Source organism: Macrotis lagotis, chromosome 1, assembly GCF_037893015.1.
Source record: "Macrotis lagotis isolate mMagLag1 chromosome 1, bilby.v1.9.chrom.fasta, whole genome shotgun sequence".
Taxonomy (NCBI): Eukaryota; Metazoa; Chordata; class Mammalia; order Peramelemorphia; family Peramelidae; genus Macrotis; species Macrotis lagotis.
This window is the reverse complement of record NC_133658.1, coordinates 69420474-69435876: the sequence shown is the minus strand read 5'-3', so window position 1 is coordinate 69435876 and position 15403 is coordinate 69420474.

The window sequence follows — 15403 nt, the reverse complement described above, 5'->3', positions numbered from 1 at the left end:
ACCACTGACCTCCCTTAGTTTTAATTTCTGTAATTTAATTGAGGGGGTCTTCTCCAATAGGGAATTTTCAAAACAAAATGAATTGTTAGGTTTATTTTGTTTGTTTGCTTGTTTCCTTCCAATTCCAGTCTTTTTGATATTGTCCATTTGCCTTCTATGACTATTTGGACAGCTGTCAATTTCTGATCACAGATAGTACCATCATTTGAACTGGAAGAGGTGTAGTTGATATCAACCTGTAGCAAAAACTTGCTCTGTTCCTATTATTATCTCCATACCTAAATCAACTTTAATCTTTTCTATTAGGAAAAAGCATCCTTATTTGACAGATGCAGCTGGAGGCAGAGCCTCAGATTACCCAAAGCACTTTGATTTATTTAGTTTGAAACAAACTGGGATCAGTGCTAAGACTAATAAGTAAGGAGGAAGAGATTTATACTTTATTGAGTTTTTGTCTGTTGTTGAAGTGGTACCTAATTGCTCATAAAGTTTTCAGATGAGGTGTACTCTTCCCCTACATATGAAAAACAGAAAAATATTAGCCGAGCTAATTGCTTGTGCATTGACTAAAGTAATGCACTTAAAAGAACAGACACCCTGCTCTGAAAATAAAAATTGCATTCAGGATAATAGAATGCATGATTCTGGATCATATCAAGGATATAAAATAGAAAGAATATCAATATCTCCTCTTCAATGTGTCTTTCTCATTTGGGCAATGCAATAGATTCTGCTGATTAAAGGATGTGCCTTGTGTGATAATTGAGGTCATTGGAAGAGAAACATCATTAATCCTTCCTGCACAGCGCAAGGTAGGTAGGAATAAAGTCTTCATTTATGCAAGGGAAACAGGATTGGTGTCTTGATTTTCCATAAAGGGCTGGGATTCTCCCTGTACTTATGTGAAACAAAATTGAAAATAAAATCTTGAGGGTAGGGGAAAGAATAAAATAAAAATAGAAAATTCAGGCAGCTATATATCCCTCTATAAATCTATACCTATACATACACAAATATATAGTACATATATGTTCTCTCTATATAATATATTTAATAGAAATTCCCAAGTCCATATATATATAATATACATATATATAATATATATATATATATGTATATATAATACTTGTCTATTCCATCTGACACACATTGGTGATGATCTCATTAATATATATTTATTATCAATTATTTAATTATCAATTATTAATATAATATCAGAATTAAACACTGAGTAACACATTACTGGTTGATGTAGGGTTATTTTTTAGAAACTTTTGGCAAATCAAAACAAAAAAGTAAACACAACTATCATTAATCAATGTTAGATGACATACCTAAATCAATGAGACAAATTTGCAATCAGGTTGGAAGCAGAAATGTCAACAGAACTCTAATGTACTGACATAATATTGATCATTATTAGCCATTTCTTGAAAATGAAGAGTGTGAGAGAATGAAAGAGGGAAGGAGGAAGGAAAGGATAGAGAGAGAGAAAAAAAAGGAAAACAGGAAGTATGGGAGGCAAGTGGAAGGGAGAAAGAGAAAGAAAGACATATTTTGAGTAAAAAATAAGACAAAAGTGACAAAATCACAGTGGGATACTCTATTTAGTTTATCTGATTCACCCTGGAAGATTTTTACTGGTCTATCTTTAAAGTGGTCTTTGAAGTTTTAGATGAGTAGAATGGTAGGAACACATATGCTATTCAAAGTGACTACATTGATACTGTTATAAATAGAACAAAAGAAAGGTATAAAGAAAGAAACAGAGAAATAAGGGAAGGGCTTTAGCCTAAAGTAATATTTATATAGAGTAAAAAAAAGTGCAGAAAGTCAATGTGGTTCATCAAATCAATTCATTTTTTTAATTGTTAAACAGTACTAGAATCATTCAGTTTGCATTTGTGTTCTATACTATACTGATCAGAAATTTTCACTTATATACATATATATACATATATGTATATATATATATATATATATATATATACACACATATATATATATATATATATATCCAGTAGAATGGTATAGCAGAAAAAGAACTGGCCTTTGTATCAGACTCTATCTGGTTTATTATAACACTTACTAAGCAAATTATTATTTATTTAAAGCCTGCACTTTTGTCTGCATCAGAATAGCTCTCTATGTCACAGGTCTTGCATCATGCTTAAGTGGAAAAAATTGATACAAAAAATATAATTCCCAAGTCATTGCTAATGGCAGCTTATGTATAGGAGCCCGAGTCCAAAGCAATGATGGTAATTTAAGTCATAGTATATGAGTTAACAATTGCTATAATGTCGAAAACAAATGACATATAGAAATAATTTCAAATTTTGCAAAACAGTTTATACATCTAATCTCACCCATTCTTTCCAACAAATATAAAATCTTCAATCACTTCTAAAGTTCAGTCTTTTCATAGTTCTGCTGATCCATGGTTATTCCTCAAACATGATGCATGACTCTGTATTTGTACTGACCATATCCCATACTTTAAAAGACCTTACTCCTCGGTTCCACATCCTAGCTTCCCTTCTTCCTTCAAAATTTACCTCTAGTGATTATTGCTTCCCCCAATTTCTATTAAGCAATCAGCACAGTGGCTGGCCTATAGAGGATAGGTAATAAAATGCTTTTTGTGAGTTTTTCCATTTATATTGTGTATATCTTGTATTCATATTTTTATATTTTGTTTTGTCTTCTTATTTGCCTTATCCTTAGCACTCTACATGACCCATAATAGAAAATAAATCCAAATTGTTGACTAAACAACAAATAAGCCCTGCCTTATAGATACTACCTGACAACTTCTAGCTAAATTTTACAGTTTCAATCTGAAAAAGCAAGAATTAAGTGCCTTCTTGAAGCAAGCTACTGTTCTAGTCAATAGACACATAAAAACCAAAACAAAGTGTCCAGCCCTTAGGGTTCATTTCCTCCTTCTGTTGCTTAATGCCTTATGTGGTCAATCATTTTACTTTCTCTCCACTTATTTTCATTAAGTATTATTATTTATCCTTTTCTTTTAAAGAGGAGCAATGAAACCCTGACAGTGCTGACTTGCACATGAGTTGGAGTGAAGTGAGGCCGTTGCCCAAATTCCCCCCACCCCTGTCAGAAACATCTAAGTCCAGTGGCAAAGACAAAAGTCATGATACTGGTGAGGGCTCAGGATGTTATTGATGAGCTCTGACAAAGTCCTAAGAGCACCACAGTACCTACCTCAGCCAATTTACTTTTTTTCAAGGTGTAAAGAAATGTATTGGACAAGATTGATTCTGAGATCCTGTCGATTACATTTTAAACTCTAAGGATTCCTAATTACACCTAGGATCAAATATACACTCTACTCAAGTTTGGAACCTTCAAACCTAGCTCCAACTTAGCTTTCCAGGGTTATAAGAATGAAATTATTTTATGACCACAAAAGTTTCAGAATACCTGGGTTCAAATTTTTTCTCTGCCACTTTTTACTTGTGTGACTTAGAGAAAATCGTTTCATTTCTCAGTCTCTCAATTAGAAGAAAGGGTTAGATTAGGCAAACCCTAATATCAATCAGTACAAAACAAAAATAGTTTATTTTCTCTTGGAATACAGATGTTTAGGGTCTGAAATTATACAAATTGATTCAATTATATAGAAGCAAGCACTTAATAAGTAATCACTGAGAGAAAGTAAGGGTCCTAAACATAGTTGCACAACTAGTAAATTGAAAACAAATAATAGTAACAACAAGAAACACACTTTTGGAACCCAAATGTGGTACTAACCAAAGTTACAGTAGAAAAAGTGAAGGTTATTTGCAACACTTTTTAGCTTTTGAGATTACAAAAGTTAAAAAATGAAATATCCCTGACCTCAAGGAATTTTCAGTGTATTTTCCCTTTTCTGTCTTCTCTACCTAATCATTATATCCTATTTTCAGGAAGTAGAACAAAACTTTTTATAGACTAATATGTGTTCCAAATTGCATATATTAATCATTTGAGTGATACCATGATTGAAAGTAAAATAGTTTTTGTTCATTCGATTAAATCTTGTTGCATTACAAACAATAAACAAAGGCTTGAAGTCCATGATGACCATGACTTCACAGGAGAGAATAAAAAAGATTCAATTTAACTGGAGATGAAGAGTCTTATGGAATAAAGTTCCTAAAAGGGGCAGATCATTCAGGAACATGGGTAGAAGTTTGTTTTTTTTAATTCCTAATAGCTAATAAACAACAGTTGGAGGTCTTTGAACGAGGGAATAATATGACAAAAATGGGAGAATAGATATCATAAAATATATTCTAATGGGGATTGCTCAGCAGGCATAACTTGAAGGCAACTATAATAATACAAGGATCAGATTCATCCAGAACTTAATTTTTTAAAACTGATTTATAGATCATTTGATCTGGAAGTGACTTAAAACACAAGATGTTACAATTAGGAACATAGAAATGTGTATGTAAGAGTACGTTGATAACCACGATGTTGGTTCTGAAAGGCACTTTAGAATAGTTGGTTGCATGAATCAAGATAAGACACTGAAGTCAGAAGAAGGAATCAATTTAAACAAGTGAGCAAAGATATGTGTCATTACCATGCCTGAAATTCAGGCCTCTTGACATATTTTTTTTGGGGGGGGATCTTTATATACCATGCTTTTTCCTCTATTTTCAGAATAGTGATGTGTGTTCATAAAATTTTTATTAACAAGAATTTTTAACTAATCAGAACAGTACATTATGATCTAACCAAATCAAGAAACAGCATGGGGTAGTAGAAAAAAGATAAGAAATTTGATGTATAAATAACAGCTCTAGAGTTGGATGAAATGAATTCATCTCCCTCTCCTGCAATTTGCTATTTATGGAGAACTGTACTATCACTTTACTTTTCCCTCATCCTTGTTTACATTAAGTGTCAGACTAAATTACATCCAAGGTCCCTTCAATCTAACTCTCTCTATGGATCTAAATGTTTCAGAGTCCCTGAGTTTAAAATCTCTATCTGCTAATTTGTCTTGTTTGACCTAAGCAAAGTCACATCACTTGATACCAATTTTAACAGGATGGGTTGGCTTAAATGAACTATCTATTCATTTAAACATTGATTAAGCATCTCCTTTGAATCAAATAATATACATAGCATTGGAGATACAAAGAAAGTCCTCAAAGAACTCATCATAAAAGAAGGAAGATAATATGCAATCAACTATGCACAAACAACTCATACGCAGGATAAATTGGAGATAATCAACACAGGAAATTCACTAGAATACTACTGCTGCTACTCCAACTATTGTTGCTGTTGCTATCCCTATTTTTGCATAAGTTATGGAGATCTGTCTTTCAGGATATAAAGTATTTCAGGTATGTATCTGATACATATCATCTATGTATTCTTTTTCTCACCCACTACATTCTACCTGAAAGGTAGAATCTAGGAGTGGAGACACTGAAAAGAGAGGAAAGGGATGGCATAAGCAACTAGTGAACATAGGAAGGCAAATTTTCTTCTTAACAAACCTAGAGGTTTATATGTTTTTTGCCTTGTATACTCTTATCTTATTAATTTGAATAAATGAAACAAAAATCACAGTGAAAAGATAGGCATTATGAGATAGGACTTAGAAAAATCTATTTTCATAAGGTTAGATCCCATTTTCTTCCTTTCACTGACAGCCCTGAAACCAGGAATTGTGGGGACATAAAATAAACGATGCAGTAGAATGACTATTTCTACCATTTCTACCAGAAATCCACTATTTTCTTTGTTCCTACATTTACTACACATTTCAGTGATTATCACCCTACTGTCTTCCTAGTGAGTCATCAAGAAAAACCATTAAAAAATAAGAAGTTGGTGGAATTAGAGTGTCACCCTAAAATCAGAAAGACTAATTTTCTTGAATATAAATCTGGCCTCAGACAATTACTAGTTGTGTGACCTGGGCTAAGTCACTTCATTCTATTTTCATTATCCTTTTTTTTCTGTAAAATGAACTAGAAGAGTAAATGGGAAAAACAAATTCTAGTAGCTTTGCTATGAAAACCCCAAATGATGTCCGGAAGAGTCAGATATTACTAAAATGACTAAACAAAAACAACCCAAATATTGAAAATATCATGTTATATACATATTATGTACACCCATAGACCTCATATCTTTAATTAAATGGGATAAGGTAGTCACCAAGATCATTTCTTTAGCAATATGCTTAGGTCATTGACATTTTATTGCAATTTTTTCGTGTTGCTACTTTTCATTGGTTTTAGTAATTGTATATAACTTTTTCCTGGTTCTGTTTAATTTTCTTTGCTACAGTTCATAACTGCATTTTTCAGCTTTTGGGTATAAATCTACATTTCTTACAACAAATAATATTCAACCAAGAGAATAATGTGCACATCAGTAACGTCATTGTGAGATGAGCAACCCTGATGGAAAAAGCTCCTTTCAGCAGTTCAGAGAACTAGGACAAGTGTATTAGACCTGCTATGAACAATGCTATCCCAATCCAGAAGAAGAAAAACAAAACAACAAAAATCCTTCAGAATGTGAAGAACATACATTTACTTTAAAACAATCTCATGTATTTTTTTCCCTTAATCCTAATTCCTAATACTTAAAAATGGCTAACCTATAAACATGGTTAACACAAGTGTGTAAATAGAATATAAACCTGACTGTTCACCACTGAGGGGAGTGGGGTGGGAAAGGAGGGTGGAAGGAAATTTTGTAACTTAGAAATATACATAGGCATATGGATGAATGTTAAAAAACAAAGTTTTTTTTAACATGTATTTGGAGAAGTAAACAACAATAAAAAATTTTTAAATTAAAAAACAAATAATATTCAATCATCTTATTAGTCACCTTCATTTAAGAACTATTTTACTCCTGAGCTCCCATAGTTATTGCCAGCAAAATATTTTATATACTATGAAGTATTATAATTACTCATTTTTTTTCTGACATGCTATCTTTTTTATCTCTTTTTTTAACTCTGTCAGTATCCTAGTTTAGACCTCTATTGTCTCTCATTTTGAACATGAATATTTCCTCATTTCTTCTTAAAGAATCACAAAAGGGCATTAATAGTCAAATAGTCCAACATTATTGGGAAAGGAATGACTACTATAAATAATCCAAATTATAGCTACTACTATAACATACTTTTGAATTATCCAAACTGAGAATCTCATGGGCATTTTCCTGTTCTCAACTTCCACCTCTAATTAAAGGGTCACATTATCCTTCCAACACTGGTTTATTGCTAACTCACCATTTCAAAGTGTTATAAATTCTGCCACAATACCTCTCCATTTGTCTTCTTGTATCTACTGATATGGACATCAACCAAATGAATGTCCTCTTCATCTCTTACCTTTTCTATTGCAAATAAAGCTCTTTTCACTATTCCACTTGTACACCAAATCTCTCATCTTTTTTATCCCATTCCCCCACATACTGTTTCCTGACTTGGTTATAATCAGTCTACTTAATTTACATATCCCTTCTTCAATTGAGTATTCATACAGCTATCAAAGTGATATTCTGAAAATATAATCATAATCATGTCATTTTCCTACTTAATAAATTCCAATGCTCTTGATTACATCTAGGATCAAATAAACACACACTTTCTTCTAACATTTAGAGTTCTTCACACTAGTTTCAACCTACCTTTCTAAGAATATTCTTTATTGTTACCCTTTAAACAATCTGTGGTCTATCAAATTGGTTTTCTTAATGTGACACATCCTTAGAATAAGTAGGTTTAAATAGCCCTCATTTATGTGTCTTTAAAACTCTTAGTTCAAAGTTCATATCATCAATCCTTTTCTAATATTCCAGTTGATAATTCCTGCCCTTTTCCAGAATTACACTACATTTACATTGTAAAAATTTTATATGTACACTCATCTAATCCTTTAGAATGAAAGTTTTTCAAGGGCATATTTATTTTCACATGAAAATACTTGTTGAGAAGCAGCTAGGCGGCACAGTGGATAGAGCCCTGACCCTGGAGTCAGGTGGACCCAGTTTAAATCTGGTCTCAGACACATAATTATTACCTAACTGTGTGACCTTGGGCAAATCACTTGACTCCACTGCCTTGCAAAAACTAAATAAATACATGTGTGTGTGTGTGTGTGTGTGTGTGTGTGTGTGTGTGTGTGTGTGTATAATATAAAATAAAAAAAGAAAATACTTGCTGAAGAACTTTGTAAAACTTACAACAGTTTTAAAAAATAATAATATGTTTCTAGCTGCAATCTAAGTACACAAATTCCATATTTGGAGGTGGAAAACAAACTTTATTATAAGTCCTTTAAACAAAAGGCAATGGGTCATTTTGATCATAAGAGTTGCTACATCTTTTCCTGGTTCTGCTTATTTTGTTTTAATGATTTCAAGGAAGCCGTCTTGGGATTTTTTTGAAGATGATATTTTTAAATTTTTTCCCACAATAGTCATATTCATATCAGTCATTTCTCAAATGATACATTCTCTCTATTTTGAATTCTTTGCCACTATAAAAATAATTATTTTGAATATTTTTGTACTTACAAGTCCTTTAACTTCTATTTTTGATGTCTTTGGGATAATGAAATATTTACATATATGAATGTATGTAATATACAAATGGACATAGATTCGTACTATTTTTCAGAATGTTTGAACCAGTTAACAAGAATCCATTTGTATAGAATATGAACACATTGTCCATAAAAATAGAAACAATTTTAAATAATTGGAACAATGGAAACTAGTCATAGGTAGACTGAGTAAATAAAATAGAAATTTCAATACTGCTTAAATTAGTTTATTCAGTGTCATAGTACAGTGTCATAGAGAAAGTATGAAATAATTCATCTGGAGAAACAAAAAGATCATGAATATTGGGTATATTCATAAAAAACAACAAGAAAAATTTTAATACTGTATCCAACCATATTGCAAAGCATAATCATTGAAACAATTTGTGGGTAAGTGTTTTTTGTAGATTGGGTACAACTATAGAAGGAAATGAGCATAATAACATAGTATTTGAGAAACATAAAGATTCTGGCTATTGCACAAAAACTCATTGTCCAACTATAGATCAACACCACAATATGACAAGATAAAAATAGTTTCTATTGTTTAATCTTGTCCTATTCTTCAGGACTCAATTTGGAGTTTTCTTATAGATAAAGAAACTAAAGCAAATAAGGTTGAAGAATTTAATCAGGGTAACACAACTGCTAGGTATCTGAGTCCAGATTTGAACAACATTTAAAATCTCTCCATTTGCTGTACCAATAGTTCCACATATAAATGATGTGGTGCTGGTTGGTGGAGAACTTCTGTACTTTTAGTGCTAATTGTCAAACCACATTTAACACAAGAAGCAGAGATACAATCCAGTCTCTGTTGCATCCCAGTATCAGAGGTTATATTGTGTGTGCAATTATTTTTGAACAATTAGTTGAAACAACTGTCCCTTAATTTTTAGGCTTATAGTACAACCTTTTTTAAGTTTAATAATTTATCATCAATCCAATAGCTGATCTTTATGCCATAAGAATCATTACCCCACTGATAAATGCTAAAAAGATAAGAATAGGGCATTTTTTGTCAAATATTTCACAATTACCTTTAAAGTGTTAGCAATAATTTTTTAAATTGAATTTTGAGTGGCTAGGCAGAGCAGTGGATAGAGCATGGGCCCTGGACTCAGGAGGACATGAGTTTAAATCCAGCCTCAGAGGCTTAATAATTACCTAGGTGTGAACTTGGGCAGGTCACTTAACCCCATTGCTATGCAAAAAAAAAAAAAATTGAATTCCACATTTTCTCTCTTTAATTGAGAAGGAAAGCACTTTGATTTCAATTACTATATATATATATATATATATATATGTGCATACATATATTTATGCATATAAATGAGGTACTATGAAACATATTTCTCTATTATGTTGTAACAGAAAACACAAAATAAAAAAAGTTTAAATTATGTTTCAATCTGTTTTCAGTTTATTAGTTCTCTCTCCAGAGTTTGAGAACACTTTTGATCCTGAACCCTTTGCAATTGGCTTTGATAATTGTGTTTATCAGAGTAGCTAAGTCCTTCACACTTTGTGGAGGGCCAACTCCTGAGAGTGATTTACACATAACTTTAGTGACCTTTTTCATCAGAGTTATGTATGTAGTCTTGCTCATTAAATGGATTTGTTGGGTATACAGTGAATGACCTGAGACAATCTGTGACTCCTGAGGCGGTTGTAAAAGGCTTTTCTGATAAGGAAGTCTACAGATTTCTAAGGATTAATATTGTAAATTTATCCAGGAAATTGTGTAGCTGGGTGTCTTTTAACCGGTCATTCCTGAGATAAGTTTCTGTTATAAAAAGCCTGAGTATGCAAGAATAAACCAGTAGAGTTGTATCATGACCATGAATGTATGCATCTCAAGGAAACGTCCAGACACATACCAGAGCTTGATCACCTATAAAATACTGATATTGTTGTGTACGATGTTTTCTTGGTCATGCTTACATTATTTAGAGGTGATACAGGATATACTTGACTCAAATCTTTTCATTGCGAAGACTTCAAGTTTATCCCCAATATAGATAAAGTTTGCTCTTGGTTTTCAATAGATACTGCTGCTTTTAAGGTGTTTTGAAATTTCATATGACATAATCATATGTTATTTTTAATGATATGGTTAATTAGGCTGATAGTTTTCCTAAAACTGAACTATCCATTTGGTTTAAATCACACCTGGTAAGAGTGTATATCTTTGAGATATATTACTGCATCAAATGTTCAGTGATGCATCAATATTCATTAAGGAAATTTGTTTTTAGTTTTCTTCTTTTTCTTTTTTGTTCTTCTTGATTTAGATACCAAAAAATATTTTTTGTGATAAAATGAATTTTGTAACATTTCTTCTGAATTTGTTTTTCCAAATATACTCTATAACAGTGATATCAATAGTTCTTTAAATGTTTGGAATAATTCACCCGTGAATTTATCCAGTTCTGCAGACTTTTTTCTTAGAGAGCTCCTTGAGAGTTGTTTCCAATTCTTTTTCTAAGAGAGGATTATTCATGTATTCTGTATCCTCTTCTGATAATCTGGATGGTATACATTTTTGTAAGCATTCATCCTTTGAATTTAAATGGATGATTTTACTAGCAAACAATTGGCAAATAAATTCCTAATAGTTGTATTTCCTTATTAATTTTCATTTTGATACAAGAAATTTGATTTTCTCCATTTTTAGAATAAAAAATGACTAATAGGGAAATAATTTTCCTTTTAAATAATGTTCTGACTGCTTACCTTATTACCATTCCCTTTAAAAAATGATTGTTTCTGTGGTTTATTCTTTGTCACTCTTTAATTTCCAATGAGCTTCCAAACCATGCTTCCATGGCTTTATATAAATGGCATTTTTATTGATTAATGGTCTGAAAAAGGTGCATCTATTATTTTTGCTTCTATGCATTTGATTGGAAGATTTTTATGACCTAAAATGTTACATTTTGGAAAGTTGTTGTGTAAAGAAAAAAAATGTATACTCCTTTCTATTTTCATTCAGTTTTCTCCCGAAGTCTTTCATAAATTTTCTAGAATTCTATTAATCTCCTTGATTTCCATATTAATTCTTTTATGGTGGAAATTATTCATCTCTGAGAAGGAAGAGTTGAGGCTTCTTACTTGTAGAGTTTTGCAATTGTTTTTCTATTTATTTTCCTTTAAAAATTGTAAATATGCTATGTATTGCATATATCAGTATAATCTTATTAAATTGTCTAATTCTAAGGTTTCTTTGGTAAGATGCAGTCTCCCTGGCTATCCTATTTGATTGTCTATTTTTGCATTTCATTTTTTCTCATATGATTGCAACCCTGCCTTTTTAAAAATATAGGTCAAGTATATTAAATTATACTCTAGCTCCTTAGTTTAACCCTGGGTGTGTCTCTATTTCAGGTGTGCTTCTTGTAAAAGAGAATATTGATAAATTCTAGTTTTTAACCTATGCTGCTATCTGCTTCTACTTTATGGATAACTATTCATATGCAAAGTTATGACTTAAAAATCTTCATTTCTCTTCATATTTTCTTGTATTTATTCTTCTCTATCTTTTTTTATCTTCTCCCTAGTATAAAGTCTATTTGGTTTTTAACAACTGTTTGCTTTTTATCTGCCCTTGCTTTTCTGCCCCCACCCCCTCTATTTATAGTAACTCCTTCCCCTCCTACTTCCCTACTGGAAAAGATATATTTTTATATATAAGTATTTGTGCATGTGCAATATGTATTTATATTTATTTGTGTTTCAGTATATATGTGTATGTATTTGTGTATTTATGCATAAGTATTTATTACATCTTTGAATCAATTTAGATTTGAATGGGGTTCAAGCATCAAAAATATTTTCTTGATTTCTTGGTTTTCCCCATTCTTTCTCTCCCTTCCCCCTTATCCAAGGGTGCACCTTTTTCTAATTATGATTTTTTGTATCATCCTAGTATAATTCAGTCCCACAACCTCTTTCTAGGAGAAGTGCTTTTATGTGTGCTAATAAGATAAAATTCTTAGAAGATATGTATATTATCTTCTCAAAGAGAAAGGGACAGGGACAGGTAGGTATTGCGTAGTGGATAAAGCACCGGCCCTGGAGTCAGGAGTACCTGAGTTCAAATCTGGCCTCAGACACCTAATAATTACCTAGCTTGTGTGGCCTTGGACAAGCCACTTAACCCCATTGCCTTGCCAAAAAAAATCACCCTAAAAAAAAAAAGAACGGTACAAGGTTTAAATTTATTGATTCCCTCCTGATTTCTCAATTCTGTTTAACTTTTTAAGTTCCTCTTGTACATTATATTTTAAGGTCAAATGTTCTCTTCAACTCTGTTCTTTTCATCAGGAATAATTAAAGTTCTCTATTTCATTAAATATCCATTTCTGACCTTGAAAGTTTTTTGGGTAGCTTATTCATGGATGAAATTCCAGATCTTTATCATTCTGGAATATCAGATTCCAAACTCTTTACTCCTTTAGAATGAAAGCTAATAAATTCTGTGTGATTCTGTGCACAACTTCACAATATTTAATAATTTCTTTTTTGTTTGCATCTAACATTTTATACTTGATCTGAAATATCTACAATTTGACCACAAGATTCCAAAGACTTTTTATTTTGGACGTTTTCAGCTGTCTATTATAAATTATTTTAGTTCTTATTTTGTTCACAGGTTCTTTATATTCAGGCAGATAATTTCTTTAAATTGATAATTTCTTGATAACATGGTCTTTTCTTGAATCACAGTTTTCAGATAGTTAAATAATTCTTAAATTTATATTTTCCCCTTTGTATTTTTCAGGTATTTCTTGATATATTTTATATTTTCTTTATTTTTCCATTCTTTAAAATTTGTCTTAAAGTTTCTTGCTCTCTGAAGTTATCTTGCTATCTTGCTATTTATTAACTTCCCCTTACACCATGCTAATTTTCATGGAATAATTTTTTAGTATGTTTAGTATGTTTTTGTATCTTTTTTTTACAATTTAGCAAATTTTATCTTTTTATTCATCTTTTTCCTTCCTGTCTCTTTTACAAAGCTCTTAATTGTTTTCCCATTATTTTCTTCCTTTACTTTAACTTGTTTAAATATTTTTCCCCCGTAACCACTCTTGATTTCAAAAATTATAACACAGCTTTTTTCCTCCAGGAATTCTATTCAGGTTTGCATAAAATTGTTTTCTTTTTCTTCGATGCTATTTCTGTGATTTGTATTCATTCTTTTTCTTTGGCTTTTCTTGATCTTTCCTGTCACCATAGTAGATATCTATGTTCAAATTCTTTTTCCTCATTTGCTTATTTTTCCTCACTCTATTTCTTGATTTTTTCCTCTAAGTTTATATTTGGCTCTTTTAGCAGCATGGGGAGTGAGGAACTCTGTATCAAGTTTCAGGCTTTTATCACCCTGCTGGTTTAAAAACTAGTTTGGGGTTTGGAAGTTTTCATTTATTCCTAGGTGGAATGATCTGTGTTACTGCTTTCTTGTTGTACACTCAGATCCTTAGCCCTGATCCCTCAGGACTGCATTCAATACTGCTTCTAGGGCTTCTACTCCTTCCTGATCAAAAATGTCCCTCAATGCTTTTGAACTACAGTACAGATATGTATATGGGCAAAGAGTTGCTGAACAGTTTCCTCTCTTGGTTCACATTCTATCTTGATCAAAAAGCATTCTTTTTTTTTCAAGGCAAACTGGGTTAAGTGGCTTGCCGAAGGCCACACAGCTAGGTAATTATTAAGTGTCTGAGACCGGATTTGAACCCAGGTACTCCTGACTCCAAGGCCGGTGCTTTATCCACTGCCCAAACTAGCCGCCCCTAAAAAGCATTCTTCTTACCTTTAAATTATATATCAGAAGGGCAACATAGACAAGAGAGCTATCAAATGGGATTTGTTCTATCATCCAGTACTAGCACAGTTTACCTTGTAATATCTCTCTCTCACAATCCCTATCTGTCACTCCCTGTCTCATTCTCTCCCTAGCTCTCTTTACTCTTCGTTAGGTAGTAAATTTCCTTATTTCTTTGGCTTAAGAGCTCCTAAACCTATGGCTGCTTCTCTTACCACACTTACTTTCAACAGTTATTTTGTTCAGTTCCAGGCTAGCCTCCTCTACCATTTATTTCATAGGTCTTTGTTTCTTACCTTTTATATTCCCTGAGGCTAAGTGAATGGCTCACTGTAACCTTGCCTTGAGTCTGCCCCTCCAGAAATGGATTTCAGGCAATATTTTAAAGTTGCTCTGAGAATATTTTAAAATGCTTCATCTTTGCTTCACCCAGATATCTTGAAGGCAGTTTTCAGAGGAAAAAAAACCCCATGCTTTCATAGGTGTGAAAAATTCTCTATATTATTAATAACTTGAGATATATAAACTAAAATAATTTTAAAGTATCATCTCACATCTGTTATATTGACTAAAGGGAAAATGGCAATTGCTGAATGGACTGTAGGTAAACATGTGTTCTTCTGATCAACATATGGGCTAATAATAACTGCTTACTACTTTATGATACTTAGGATCCTCATTGACTTGGAGATTGCTTATTTATGAAGTCATCTTTTCATACACTTTACATGTATCAATGCTCCTTGAGATGCTTCCCTAATTTGGCATGCTGGGCCAACAAGGGGAGACTAATGTACTTCAGGTTCATCATACTCTTTAGGTCTCTACTAAAAAAAAAACTTTTGTTTATGGGCCTCTACTGGTAAAATTATATATAGAAGGGAGTCAGAAGAAATATTTAGCTTAAATCTTGTGTTTGCTTTTAAAACTTAATATTACACCTTACTTCTTACTTTTCTAGTCATCTTAA